Source organism: Sciurus carolinensis, chromosome 12 (assembly GCF_902686445.1).
Source record: "Sciurus carolinensis chromosome 12, mSciCar1.2, whole genome shotgun sequence".
In the NCBI taxonomy this organism is placed as follows: Eukaryota; Metazoa; Chordata; class Mammalia; order Rodentia; family Sciuridae; genus Sciurus; species Sciurus carolinensis.
This window is the reverse complement of record NC_062224.1, coordinates 35749457-35762254: the sequence shown is the minus strand read 5'-3', so window position 1 is coordinate 35762254 and position 12798 is coordinate 35749457. Positions and strand designations below refer to the sequence as shown.

Here is a 12798-nt window from a genome sequence, read left to right as displayed (position 1 = left end):
GAATTTTTCTGGTATTATGTCATTGAAAAGTTTGTGAATTCCTTTCATTTGTATCTCCATGCTTTCATCTATTCTGATAAATTTTAAATTTGATCTTTTCATGTTATCCCATATTTCTTAGAAGTTCTGATCATGGTTTCTTACCATCTTCTCTGTATGGCAGACTTTATTTTTAAGAGTATACATTTTGTCTTCCATTACCTGAGATTCTGTTTTCTAAGAGGTCTAGCCTGTTGGCGATACTTCCCATTGAAGTTTTAATTTGGCTTATTTTCTCCTTCATTTTGAGGATTTGTTTGATTCCTTTTTAAAACCTTTGTTTCTTTATCAAAGTGACCTTTCACTTCTTGTATTTTCTCTGTGATACCATCCTTTATTTTGAAAATCAGTATAACTATGTAACTTCTAATCTCCTGTTTTGAAATTTCTTCTACTCTGTTGTCTATGGATTCTATTGTTGGAACCTCTTGGTTTGTTTGAGGTGCTTTGTTTCCTTGTTTTTATCACATTGTTTGTGTGTCTTCCCATCCAGAAGTATGGATCTGGCACAGTACAGTTTCTACCCTGTAATCTTATAGTGTCCCTGAAGGTTTCCAGTACCTCCCCTTTAAGGGGAGGTACTGCAATTAACCAGTATTAACAGCACCCAATACAAACAATATACAACCTTATACCAAAGAACTCCTATTATGACATCTACAGTTTTGTCACAATAAACAGAAATAATGTGTTCAATTATTGTCTACAATATAAACAGTAAGTTTGCTAAAAGTGTTTACTATTTCAAATGATAAACAATGAGGGAACAGATGTAGTGTAAAGGTGATGTTTATGGGAGAGAAGGAGAGAATATAGATGTAAAAAATTTATAGTAAGAGCAATGGAAAATGAATAAATGTTGGCTGTTATCATGAGAGAAGTGCAAAAGAGAATCTGGTGAGACACATAAGTGAGAGAAAAAATATATACAGATTTTTTTAAAAAGTAAAAATATAAGAATATATAAGAAAAGCATAATATACTATGCAGACATTCCATTCCTCAATAAATTGATGCATGAAAAACATATGTATTAAAAGATGGTAGATATGTGAGAAAGAGCAAATAAAGAAGAGGAAAGTCTCAATGAATAATTGAACAATTGCGTCTGTTGGCTTTCAAAAATTTTCTGTTTCTCTTCTCTGCTTATGTGTGGGCTGTCTGAAATTCAATGGTAGCTCCAGTCCAGTGAGTGGCAAACCAATTGCCGGGGTGAGCCAATAGCAAGATGTTCTCACACCCTCTTCTAGTCTTCCTGTCCATTATAACTCATCCTTCCTGTCCCTGTGCACTTCAGAACTCACTGAGCTGGAGAGAGCCCAATTTTCTCCAGTTTCTGCAACCTGTGCTCCCCCTGGGAGCAGGCTTTCCAGGCCCCCAGACAGGCCCACACAGACTCACCTGCTGTCTAACAGATCTGGGTTTCAAGTATCCCAGGATCTGCCTTGCTGTAGTCCCAAGATCTCAGTGCCATTCCAACTTGAAGAGAGACCACCATGGATGTGTTCACACAAAGAAGTGACTCTGAAAAGAGTTAGCCAGATGGTGGCTATAGCACTCCCAGCAAGAAGATCTGAGGAGCAACCAGATTTGCAGATATCCAAACAATATATCTCTAGGTCCTGGCCCATGTTCCCAGACTGAGGTGGCCATGGCCTGAGATGGCAACAGTGGTGGTGCTAGCAAACCTACAGGACCCTTGGCCCTGTACTCCCAGCTCCTGTCTGGTGTCCCAAGATGGCAATTGTTTGTTTAACAAAACCTGCAGGTACGGTGACAATGGACTTCGAAGCAGCAGTGGGCACTGGGCAGCAGGTGATCCACAGATGGTTTGCTGGTGATCTCCCCTTGGCCTTCATGACTGCAATGTAACCATTGAGATATCTGTTGATAATTTAATGGAGGCTTCCATACATTGCTTTCAAAGTTCTATAACTTTTGGCAATTTGATTAGCCTTACCTATATTTCTTTATGTTTATATTAGCTGGAATTTATTAAACCTCTTGAAAATGAGTCCCTTGCTTTCTTCACATATTATAAGTTTTAAGATCTTATTTCTTATAATAATAGTTCTACTTTTTTGTTTCTTCTATTCTAGCTGATGAAATTCCATAAGTCCTGTATTCCCTCTTCAATATTTCTTGTTTTTTTCAACTTATACTCTTCTTTCTTCTGACCTATTTTTAGTTTACTGAGTATACATTATGTCTGAAGAAATCTAGTGTTGAACTACTTGTCAGTGTATTTCAATTTAGCTATTTTTAAGTTCCATAATTTGTATATGTTATGATTTCTATTTCATTGTTTATTTGTTGATATTCTCTCTTTGTTTCTGCAGCCATTTTCTTACTTTTTTGTTTAGTTTATCTGTGTTGCCTTTAGCTTATTAAGTACTAACAGATTTTAGTTTGCATGTGGATATTTTCTGGAGACAGATTTATTTCCTTTGGTGGTCAGCTGTTCCCTGATTTTCTATTTTTAAGTTGTTATTGGAACATAAGAAAAAAGAGTGAACTTTTCTTGGCTAGAATTCTGGGATTTCTCAGACATTTTCTAGGGATGTCCAATGCTCTGTTGTACATGCCTCTGTTTTCAGTGAACTTGTCATTCAAATTATAATGTTCTTCTCATTGACACTCTGAGTCAAAGCAGACAGAATTCAGCTCTTTAACCAGCAACTGAACAAGAAAGAAGTTGAATGCCTGTTCCATTCCTTTTGCCATCCTCAAGGAGGAGCAAGAAATTTGTAAAATATCCTCCAAATCATGCCTTTCTCTTTCTGCATGGATAGCAGTGTGAGGAAGTAAAAACCTTGACTTTTCTTAGAGGTTTGATACAGTTTTCCATAGCTAGTCATTATCAGGGGTGTGGCAACTTCTTAGCAGTTTATGGATCTCTTACAAAGTTAAATTTTTGTTCATATATTGCTGTTCTCTTTGTGGGAGTACAATATTCCAGAGCTTCAGAGTCTACCACTGTACTGGCATTATTGAATTGTAGACTTTTTAGCTGTATATTTTTGCATTAATTTTTAATTGCTGTAAGTGGTTAAAATATCAATACCTTATCACAAAAAACTTAGAGCTGCTGCTAATCTATTATTTTATAGAAAATAGGGGAAATTTATAATTTCATAGTTGCAGTCAGGATGCAATATATAGTACTATGGTACATTGTATTATGTTTATATATTCCATCTACAGATGTAGTGCTTCCCACATATATGCTATAATTTTTGCTTTTAACAGAATGTATATTTTAAATTGAGTACACACATACACTTTTATATTTATCTACACATTTACCATTTCTATGGACACAGATTTTTACATAGATCCAGGTTTTTTCCTAGTGTCATTTTCTTCCTATTCTAAGAATTTCCTATGTCATTTTTATACTGCATTTTTACTGGTCTTCAGTTTTCTCTGTTATTGTTTATCAAGATATATCTTATTTCACCTTTATGAGGATAGTTTTACTGGATACAACATCAGTATCTATTTCTGTCAGAATACAATTCTTGATTCTTGGGGCTACTGGTATTAGTCTAACTTCCTAAAGTTGTTCAGGACCTTCCTACTAGAAATTTGTCATTTAGCTATCTGCATACTCACAATCTGTTAGTGGTGTTTTATGCCTAAGATGGTGCAAGGGGACTTTGTCTGTATTCATTCTACCTTTGCCTTTATGTAGTACCCCCAGGTCTCTTCTTTTCATAGGCTTGGATGGACTGTGAAGTAACCACATGGGATATCTGATTTTTTTTATTACAGTTACTTCCTGAACCTTGAAAGGAGTTCTTCTGATAGGCATTAACGTGTCCCTCAATTTCCCACTGTGATTTCCACAGGGTGAAGCTCCATACTGCATCTCTTCTATAGTTCAAGTTGCTATTGCCATTATTTCTAATCATGTGATTGGGTCATCATAGAGGTACCATGAGCTGATAGAAGCTGAAACACCATAGCAAACAACATGCAACTCAGCCCATCATACATTTTTTTTTCATTTCGTAAGACTGGTAGCTTTCTAAAATAGAATAATATATTTTTTTTTTCATTTGGGAGAAACCATGAAAAACTAAACAGATTTCTTCTACCTCTGAAAGAGATTATATAGAATTAATATAATTTATTTTCTATGTATATGGTTAAATTCACTATTGAAACCATCTGGGACTGGCCATTCTATTTTGGAAGGTTGTTAATTATTTTTACCATCACTTTAATATATATGTCTATTTAAATTGTGTGATTCTTCTTGTATCAGGTTGGGTAAACAGTGACTTTGGAAAATTTGTTTTTTTTTTTATCTAGGCAATCAAATATGTGGACATAGAGTTGTTCATGCTCTTACTTTCTTAGTTCAGTGTCCACGGGATCTGAAGTAATAATCCCTCTTTATTTTCTGTTATTAGTAGATTATATTCTCTTTTCCCACCTTCATTGTCTTGCTTTAGACTGTGGGATTTATTATTTTTTTAATGTAACAAGTTTTTATTGGTGATTTTCTTTGTCAAGTTTTTGTTTGCAATTTTATTAATTTCTGCTCAAACACTTTTTATTCCTTGTCTTTGTCCATTTGTGAGATTTAATTTGCTTGTCTTTTTCTAGTTTTCCCAGATGAAAATTTGGATTATCAAATTTGTACCTTTATTATTTTCTAATATATACATTCCTACTATCAATTTCCAAGAACTATTTTTGCTGTATCCTAGGAATTTTGATAAAACATTTTTTTTTATTTTCAGTTCAAAATACTTTTAAAATTTCTCTTGAGATTTCTTATTTGGTCTATTATTTATTTAGAAATATGATATTTAATCTCTACATATTGTGGATTTTCTGTTATCTTTTGGCTATTAATATCTATTTTATAATTGCTTGGTTTTAGAGCAATAATTTTATAATTTATATTCTTTCAAATTTGTATGTTCTGTGATGGAGAATTGATCTATGTTGGTAATTGTTCTAAGTTATTTTGAGAAGAATGTGTAGTCTCTTGTTAGTAGAAAAAGTACAGTTATGTGTCATCAAACATGTTGATATTTGAGTTGAGTGTGCAGCACATGCCTATAATTTCAGCATGGAGACTGATGCAGAAGAATTACAAGCTTGAAGTCGCCCTCAAAAAATTAGTGAGACACTGTCTCAAATTTAAAAATAGTAAAAATAGCACTGGGGGTGTAACTCAGTGGCAGAGTGCCACTGGATTCGATCCTCAGTACTGAAAAAAATGTGAATATGTTCAAAGAAATATGTAGTAAGGCAATTTTGTGATTGTGCATCAGAGAGTCTGCTTACACAAATCTAGATGGAATACCCTAAAACATAGCTAAGCTACATCATGTTGCCTGTGGTTCCTAGACTAAAAACCTCTATTTTATCTTGCAGGAATTAATCTCATAGGTTGTTTTAACACAATGGTAGATATTCATATACATGAATACATTTAAATAGAAAAGCATCAGCAAGTGAATCTAACTACAGCAATTTTGGGACTGTCCCTCAAATTCACCCCTTTGGGATTCCTTGCTGTACAAACTTCTCATTTGAGGTCTTTCACAATGATCCCTTAGCAAGGAGGCAGAAACCTGCATCCACAGGCCACAACAATAATATAAACTGCAACAATATACAACCAGAAGAGAAATCCCATCACATAGGATCATTAAAACCCATTACCAAATTTATCCTCTATTGAAGTGGCAATAAAAGTCTTTCTCAGATGCATCTTACTGTCTAGGGACATAGTCTGGATTCACCAAGATAGGCTGGCAGCAGAACTCACAGGTGATCAAGAACATTATTCCTGGTATGTGTTTACATTCATTTCTTTATACAATATCATATCATTGGAAGACTTTTAGTCATAGTTATTCCTACAAACAAGAATGATTCTTCAGTCTGGGGAGATAGCTCAGTTGATAGAGTGCTTGCCTTGCTAGCATGAGGTCCTGGGTTCAATCTCCAGTACCACACACACACAAAAAGAATGATTCTAGGTCTATGAACTATAACTTTGTAATGCTATTTTATTAATTAATAATGACATATTTATGTGATTTTTGTTTTTCTCCCACCATATAAGAGTACAGTGAGGGTACATCTTTTATAAGATACATTTACCTAAAGATGTGTGAACTCCTAGATTGATGATTCTGTGACCCAAGGCATAGAGGTTTGCTACTCTAACATAGGTGTGTGCTCAGTCCACAATGGTGTTAGTGAAGATAATCACATCCATCTAGGAAAATGCATGCCAGCTTTAAGTCCCAGGAAAGCACAGTGGCTGTTTGTGGTGGCTTCCCTGGGTGATGATACCATACTCATACAGCTTGGACCCACACTTCAGCAGTCTTGGTATGTACCAGCACCAGGAAACTCATAACTGGTCAAAGGGAAATAACATGTGTGCCCTTTAAAATTTGTGTCTCATCTATGGAACATGCCCAGTCACTGTAACCTGACAAGGTCATTTACTAGTTACCCATGGCATCATGAGGAGATCACACTCCAAACCTTTTCCCCATGGGGCTAACAAGGCTACCCAATGAAGCTGAGAGGGATCTTTATTGTCTAGAGCCATGTCTGATGCACAGTTTGCCTCCTATTCAATTTAGTCAGAGCAGATAAAAGAACATTTCTTTGCTTCCCAAATCTGGGCTTAAGCACAACATGCTTTGTTGTCACCTGGACCTGTATTGGAGCTACTGTGCGATGCAGAAAAGTCTCCACAGGAGTTGGTCCCCACATCAGGGATGCTCATTCTGAGGTCTCACAACTACCCATGTATCCATGGGTACTGTGTTTACCTCCTCATGGAAGATGGGTTGACTGCAATCCTAAGTCCTTACTTAAGTGGGTCATTATCTCTATCTTGCCTACAGCCTGTGGGTGATATGGGACATATAGCTTCCATTGCATCTGTAACTGAGTTGCTCATGGTTGAACATCCTGACAGTAAAATTAGTACCCTGATCACTCTGTATTATGATGGGCCAGTCGTACACCACCATCACCACTGCCAGGGTGTGAATCATAGTACACTGATTTGCTTGGCCACTAGGTCAAGGAAACAATAAGCTTGTAGTGGTATCAACTGCCATCAAGGCAAAAATTGTTCCTTCTGATCTTCTTGGAAAAAGGTCAATGTAATCAATCTGCCATTAGGTCAAAGGGATGTGTCCACACATTACCTGACCATCTGTGTATCCAAAGCTTCTAGGGTGAGGATATTCCTGAGCACAAAACACACATGCCTGGCAGTCCTCTACTGGGGTATTCCACATTAAAAGCAGACCCCATTGTTTGACTACATTCCACATAGTTTTCACATCTGCAAGCTGCAGGTAGCCATTCAACCAGGCCCCCAGGTTGGTGGGAGATATATGTTCTAACTACTGCACCCTAGTCAAAGCATTGTTCCCTGGGCTAATGCAGAGGGTTATGGCTAGTAACAAGTCCTATAGTCACCTGTTACTGGTGGCCTAGGTCTTGGAACTCTAACTACAGAACTTGTCCCTAAGCACAACTGTCAGTATATATCCCTATGGTGGAAACTTTACTACCATCACCATTGAGCTCAATTCATTGGCTATTTTGTTTTGTAGTGGCATCAAACCAGATGGTGTCTATTTCTGGCTCCACAGCCACTGCCATCTACAAAAGCAGTTGTCTATGGCTGGAGCCACCAACGTTCCAAACCCTGAAGAGTATAGGTGCCTTTACTCCAAGGCTTAGGTTTGTTTATGGTTCGCCTACATAGGAAACAGGCCATAACACCTCCTGAAGTCCCTTGGTCCTGCCAGCTTCAGGGGCTTTTTCTTGGCCTCTGCCAGTTTCTACCACATCTGGGCCCTCTTGGCTCCTGCCAGCTTTTAACACCCTTGGTCTCTCTTGGTCCCTGCTGGCTCCTAGCATACCTGAACTTGCTTGGTCCCTTTTGGTTCCTAAAACATCTAAGTCACAAGGTTGTACAGGATCAATGAAAAGTACCACATGAAGTGTCTTGCCCTTGTCAGATACTGGAAACCCTAAATCTCACAGGCATAACAACAAAGTGACCAGGGCCTTTCCTTGTCTCTGTCCAAATTATTTTCCCAAGTCTACCAACTCCATTTGACTGGCAAAACGTGTTAAACTTGATTAATTGGGCTGGCCCTGCTGGCAGCTGCCTACTAGAACCATTGGCTGCTAATGATTCATTTTCTGCATTACTACTGGCTGGGCTTGTTGGTGTTAATATTCCTCCTTCTCCTCAGACTCCATTAGCACTATGGGGGAGGCTGAGGGGTATTTTTAAGATACAGAGATACTCCTCCACAACTGTACCCTGGCTCTCAAGGCCTCCTCCTTATCTTGTAACTCCCTTATCTGGACCGACTTTGGTAAAGCTGCATCAGTTTTCACTCTAAAAGCTATAAGAAACATTTACTTCATGGCCCCAGTGACCATTTGTGTGACTCCTCAAACCATTTCTCTATCTTGCACCACTGCTGCCACCTTTCTCCTTGGCTGTGGGCTGGTACCTGAGTTCTGTTGTTCAGTTCACACTGCTCCACTAGGTCCTTGTCCACTGCAGGGTTATCAGAAGTCTTATCTGATGTACCCTCAGCTTGTCCACTCCTCCCTACTGCCCACCCACCACTCCCAGCCCACATGAGCCTAGTGCTGGTGCCACGCTGGGCCACTCCCACAGAGTTGGCAGCAGGCCTGGGTCCACGGGCATGGGTCAATAGGCTGGGTTTGGTGGGAGGCCCAAGCCAGTGGCACCCTCACTACACTGTGTTACTCATGAAGCATATCGGTCACCCACGTGGACCCCTAAAGAACAAAAGGACAAGATAATAAAGTACAAAATGGCTCTTGGCATCAGAAGGATACAGATCATGGCAATGACTTTGAGCCCTACCTTTCTGGACAGTCCAATCTGAGTAACAGTTACCCCTCGATGAGTGATCCATACCTGTCCAGCTACTATCCAGCACCCATGGGATTTCTTTACTCCCTCAATGGGGCCCTATAGTCCACTGCAGGGTACCCTTCAATTCTATACCTCACCACCTATGGGCAGCTCCATAATAGAGATCATTATTTCATGCAGGATGCTATTTTTGGGCAGCCAAGGGGGCCTGGGGAATAGCATGTATCAGCATAGGTTTAGTTTCTTCCCTGAAAACCCTGCATTCCAGTATGGGGGGCAGGTGGTTCTCAGGGGCAGCAGATCCAGAGTTCTGCATATAGAAGCAGCTACACCTACTCCCCGAGCTCCCTGCGTGGCATGGTTATTGACAGGCAGGCAGGTTTTCACAGTGACACTCTTAATTAGGTGCCTGGGATGAACAGCCTGGAGCAGGGTATGGTTGGCCTAAAGATTATGGTTGTCACCACCTCTGCAGTCAAGATAGTAGGCTCTGTTTCAGTAGTGTGGCACTGACAGGTGTCCATTCTGGCAATGATGGGACAAATGTAAATATGCCAGTTTCAAAATCAACCTCGTGGGCTGCCATTGCCAACAAGCCTGCAAAACCACGGCCTAAAATGAAAACCAAGAGTGGGCCTGTAAGTGAGGGTGCACTGCCTCCTCCACCTATAAAGCATAACATGGACCTCAGCACCTGGGATAACAAGGGACCTGTGCCAAAGGCCCCAGCACCCTCAGCAGGCACTGATCCCCCAGTCTGCTCCACAGCCCCTACAGGTGGCCTGGCCTCTCCCAACTCAGCCTCCTCCATAGCCCCACCACAGTATCAGAGTCCTCAGCAACCACTCCAAACCCACTGAGTTGCCCCTCCTAACAAAAATGCTGCATTTGGGCAGAGTGGAGGGGCTGGCAGTGATAATAACTCTCCTGGAAGTACCCAGTCTAATTCTGCCTGCAGTGTATACTCCCACTCTGTCCTTGAGAAACTGAAAGCCGCCCATAGTTACAACCTTAAAGAGTTTGATTGGAACCTTAAAAGCAGATGGGTGTTCATCATAAAGAGTTATTCTAAAGATGACATCCACCGCTCCATTAAGTACTCAATCGGGTGCAGCACAGAACACGGCAACAAGCACCTGGACAGCACCTTCCGCACTGTGAGTAACCAGGGACCTGTCTACCTGCTCTTCAGTGTCAGTGGGAGTGGGCATTTCTGTGGGGTGGCTGAGATGAAGTCACCTGTGGACTATGGCACCAGTGGTGGGGTCTGGTCTCAGGACAAATGGAAGGGCAAATTTGATGTAAAGAGGAGTTTTGTCAAGGATGTGCCCAATAACCAACTCTGGCACATCAGACTAGAGAATAAGGACAACAAACCAGTCACAAACTCCAGAGACACACAGGAGGTGCCCCTAGGAAAAAAAAAAAAAGTGCTGAGAGTTATGGCTTCCTACAAGCACACCACCTCTATCTTCAATGACTTTGCTCACTATGAGAAGTTGCAGAAACAGAAGGTGGTGGTACAGCAAGGAACAGCAGAATCAAAACAATAAGGACAAGCCAGTTTTTTATGTGGTTAGCATTTACTTTGAAAGCAGAGTTTAAAACTGTATGCTTGGTGTTGTCTTTGGTGTCAACTCCAGTGTGTCATCCTGTGTGGGTTGAGTTGTGGAAGCTTTACCTTCTTTGTAGTTCATTTTTGCCAGATTGTCTGCATTCATTTGTAATTTTTTTCTATGTATTATAATGTTGCAGAACTCACTAATAAAGAAGTATTTTTTGTCAGCTTAAAAAGAAAAAAGAAGTCTTATCTATGCTCATAGGGAAGCCATCTACTGTATCCCAACTCTATACACAGGAATCTATGCTAATAGAACATTGGCAACTGAGTGCTACATGCTATTTCTGCCACTTCTAATAGTGGGCAAAGTCATTGAAGATAGAGGTTGTGTGCTTGTGCACATCTCTCACCTGTGGAACATCCTGCTAACTACACCAATTGTCAAGCAGAGGGTGAGGCTCAGGCCCTACAAGCAAGGTTCAGGGCTCCTGGTAGGTGGAGAAGATGCAAGATGCAATTGGGATGGTAGACATCAGAGGTAGCCACAGCCTTCAGCACCCAGTTTTAGATTTGGCCCCCAGTCATTTCCATTTAGCCAGAGTCAGTTCCATTTAGAACCCCCTTCAAAAGTCATTTTTATAGGCCCTTTTTATATGCAGGACAAATAAAGAAGGCACACTGACAAACAGTTACATAAGAGGGTGCATGCTCACAGCAAATGTTTATGACCTTCAGTACAGAATCAGAGTGTTTCTGATACCGACTACACACTGACCATAACATAGCTGAATTATGGCCTTGGCAACACACTAAAAACATAACAGTCTGCTAGAAATCTTGGCTAACTAGCCATTTTGGGCCTGCTTCCAAAGGTCTCATAAATTTCCCAGACTGGCCTTGAACTTGTGATCCTCCTGAGTAACTGGGATTACAAGTCTCCACCACTGGCCCCTGGTTATATTCCCAATCTTGAGGGAAGTGTCTCCTCATTTTTAGATCCAAGAAGAGTTGCTGGCTTTTTAATCTCTTTAGATTTTTATATTTTGCAGTGGTGGAACCATGACTTCCAAGCTCCTTATGCAGAACAGGAAACCTGGACAGTCTTTAAAAATTACTTCTCAATTTCTTTGTGAATAATCAAGGAGATTTTTCATCATAGAATTATGAATATGTCATTAGTAGACATCCAAGTATTTATTTATTTATGAATTCAGAAACTTATATCTTGGTTTTTGCAGGCTATTTTCTTCTACTGTTAGTGAATATTAGTGTTTCCTCACATTCTGTACTCATTCTCTTTCCTCAGTATTTTAGGTTTCCTTCAAGTTATTTCATTTGGTTCAGGCATCTTTGAAATTCTGCTACTTTTCAGATCTTTTCAGCTTATATAACTTTCTTGAACTCTGTAATAAATCCAATTTGTATTTGAACATCCCACATATGGGACCTCAGATAATCCAAATATGATGCATTCAAGTCTGTGTTCATCATATTCTTCCATTTTCCAAGTTTCTCGTTATGTTACCAGTATCTAACTATTCATGTGTGCAGAGACTGAGAGACAAAGTGACTTTGGCCTAGGAGGAGGTTAGAAAGGAGGCCAGAAAGGAAACTGAAGAGAACCTAGGCAGAATTGGGAGGATAATGTCAGACCCCAGGGTCTAGAGACCACATTAGTCATCCACTGCTACACGACAGCATCCCCCTAACTTAGTTCTAATAGCCACAGACAGTGATGATGTCAGTTTCTGAGCACTTGGTTCCTGACCAACTCAGATGGTGCCTTTGCCTACAATTCTTTCAGGAGGCCTACACTGAGGGAGAGCTAAGAGGATTTAACTATTTATCCCTGTGTTTTTGGCACGACCAAGTTTGGGTAAGCCTCAGTGCTTTTTAATTTGTTGTACAGGACACTGCTGAATCTTCGACCTTGTGGTCTGACACTGGGTGATTCATAATATCTCAGTTTGATTCCCTACAAAAAGAAGGGGAGAGGGAGAGAGAGAGAGAGAGAGAGAGAGAGAGAGAGAGAGAGAGAGAGAGAGGAAGAGAGGGGATAGCACAAAAGAGGGACTTCAGATTTACATAACTCAATTTTGGAAATGATATTCATGACTTTTGCCAATTTCTGTTTCTTGGAACTCAGATGCTGGGTTTCATCCACCTAGAGGAGAGAGTACTAGAGGTCTTAGGCACCAGGAAGTGCCTGGGATTTCTGTGGGGTCACCACATCATACAATGAGAAGAGGCACATAATCCAATTTTACATCTC

The 12798-nt window shown here is 40.0% G+C and overlaps 1 pseudogene; it reads left to right on the top strand.

Moving 5' to 3' along the window:
* Window positions 1–8848: 8848 nt before the first annotated feature.
* Window positions 8849–10518, top strand: LOC124961226 (YTH domain-containing family protein 1-like; annotated as a pseudogene).
* Window positions 10519–12798: the final 2280 nt, after the last annotated feature.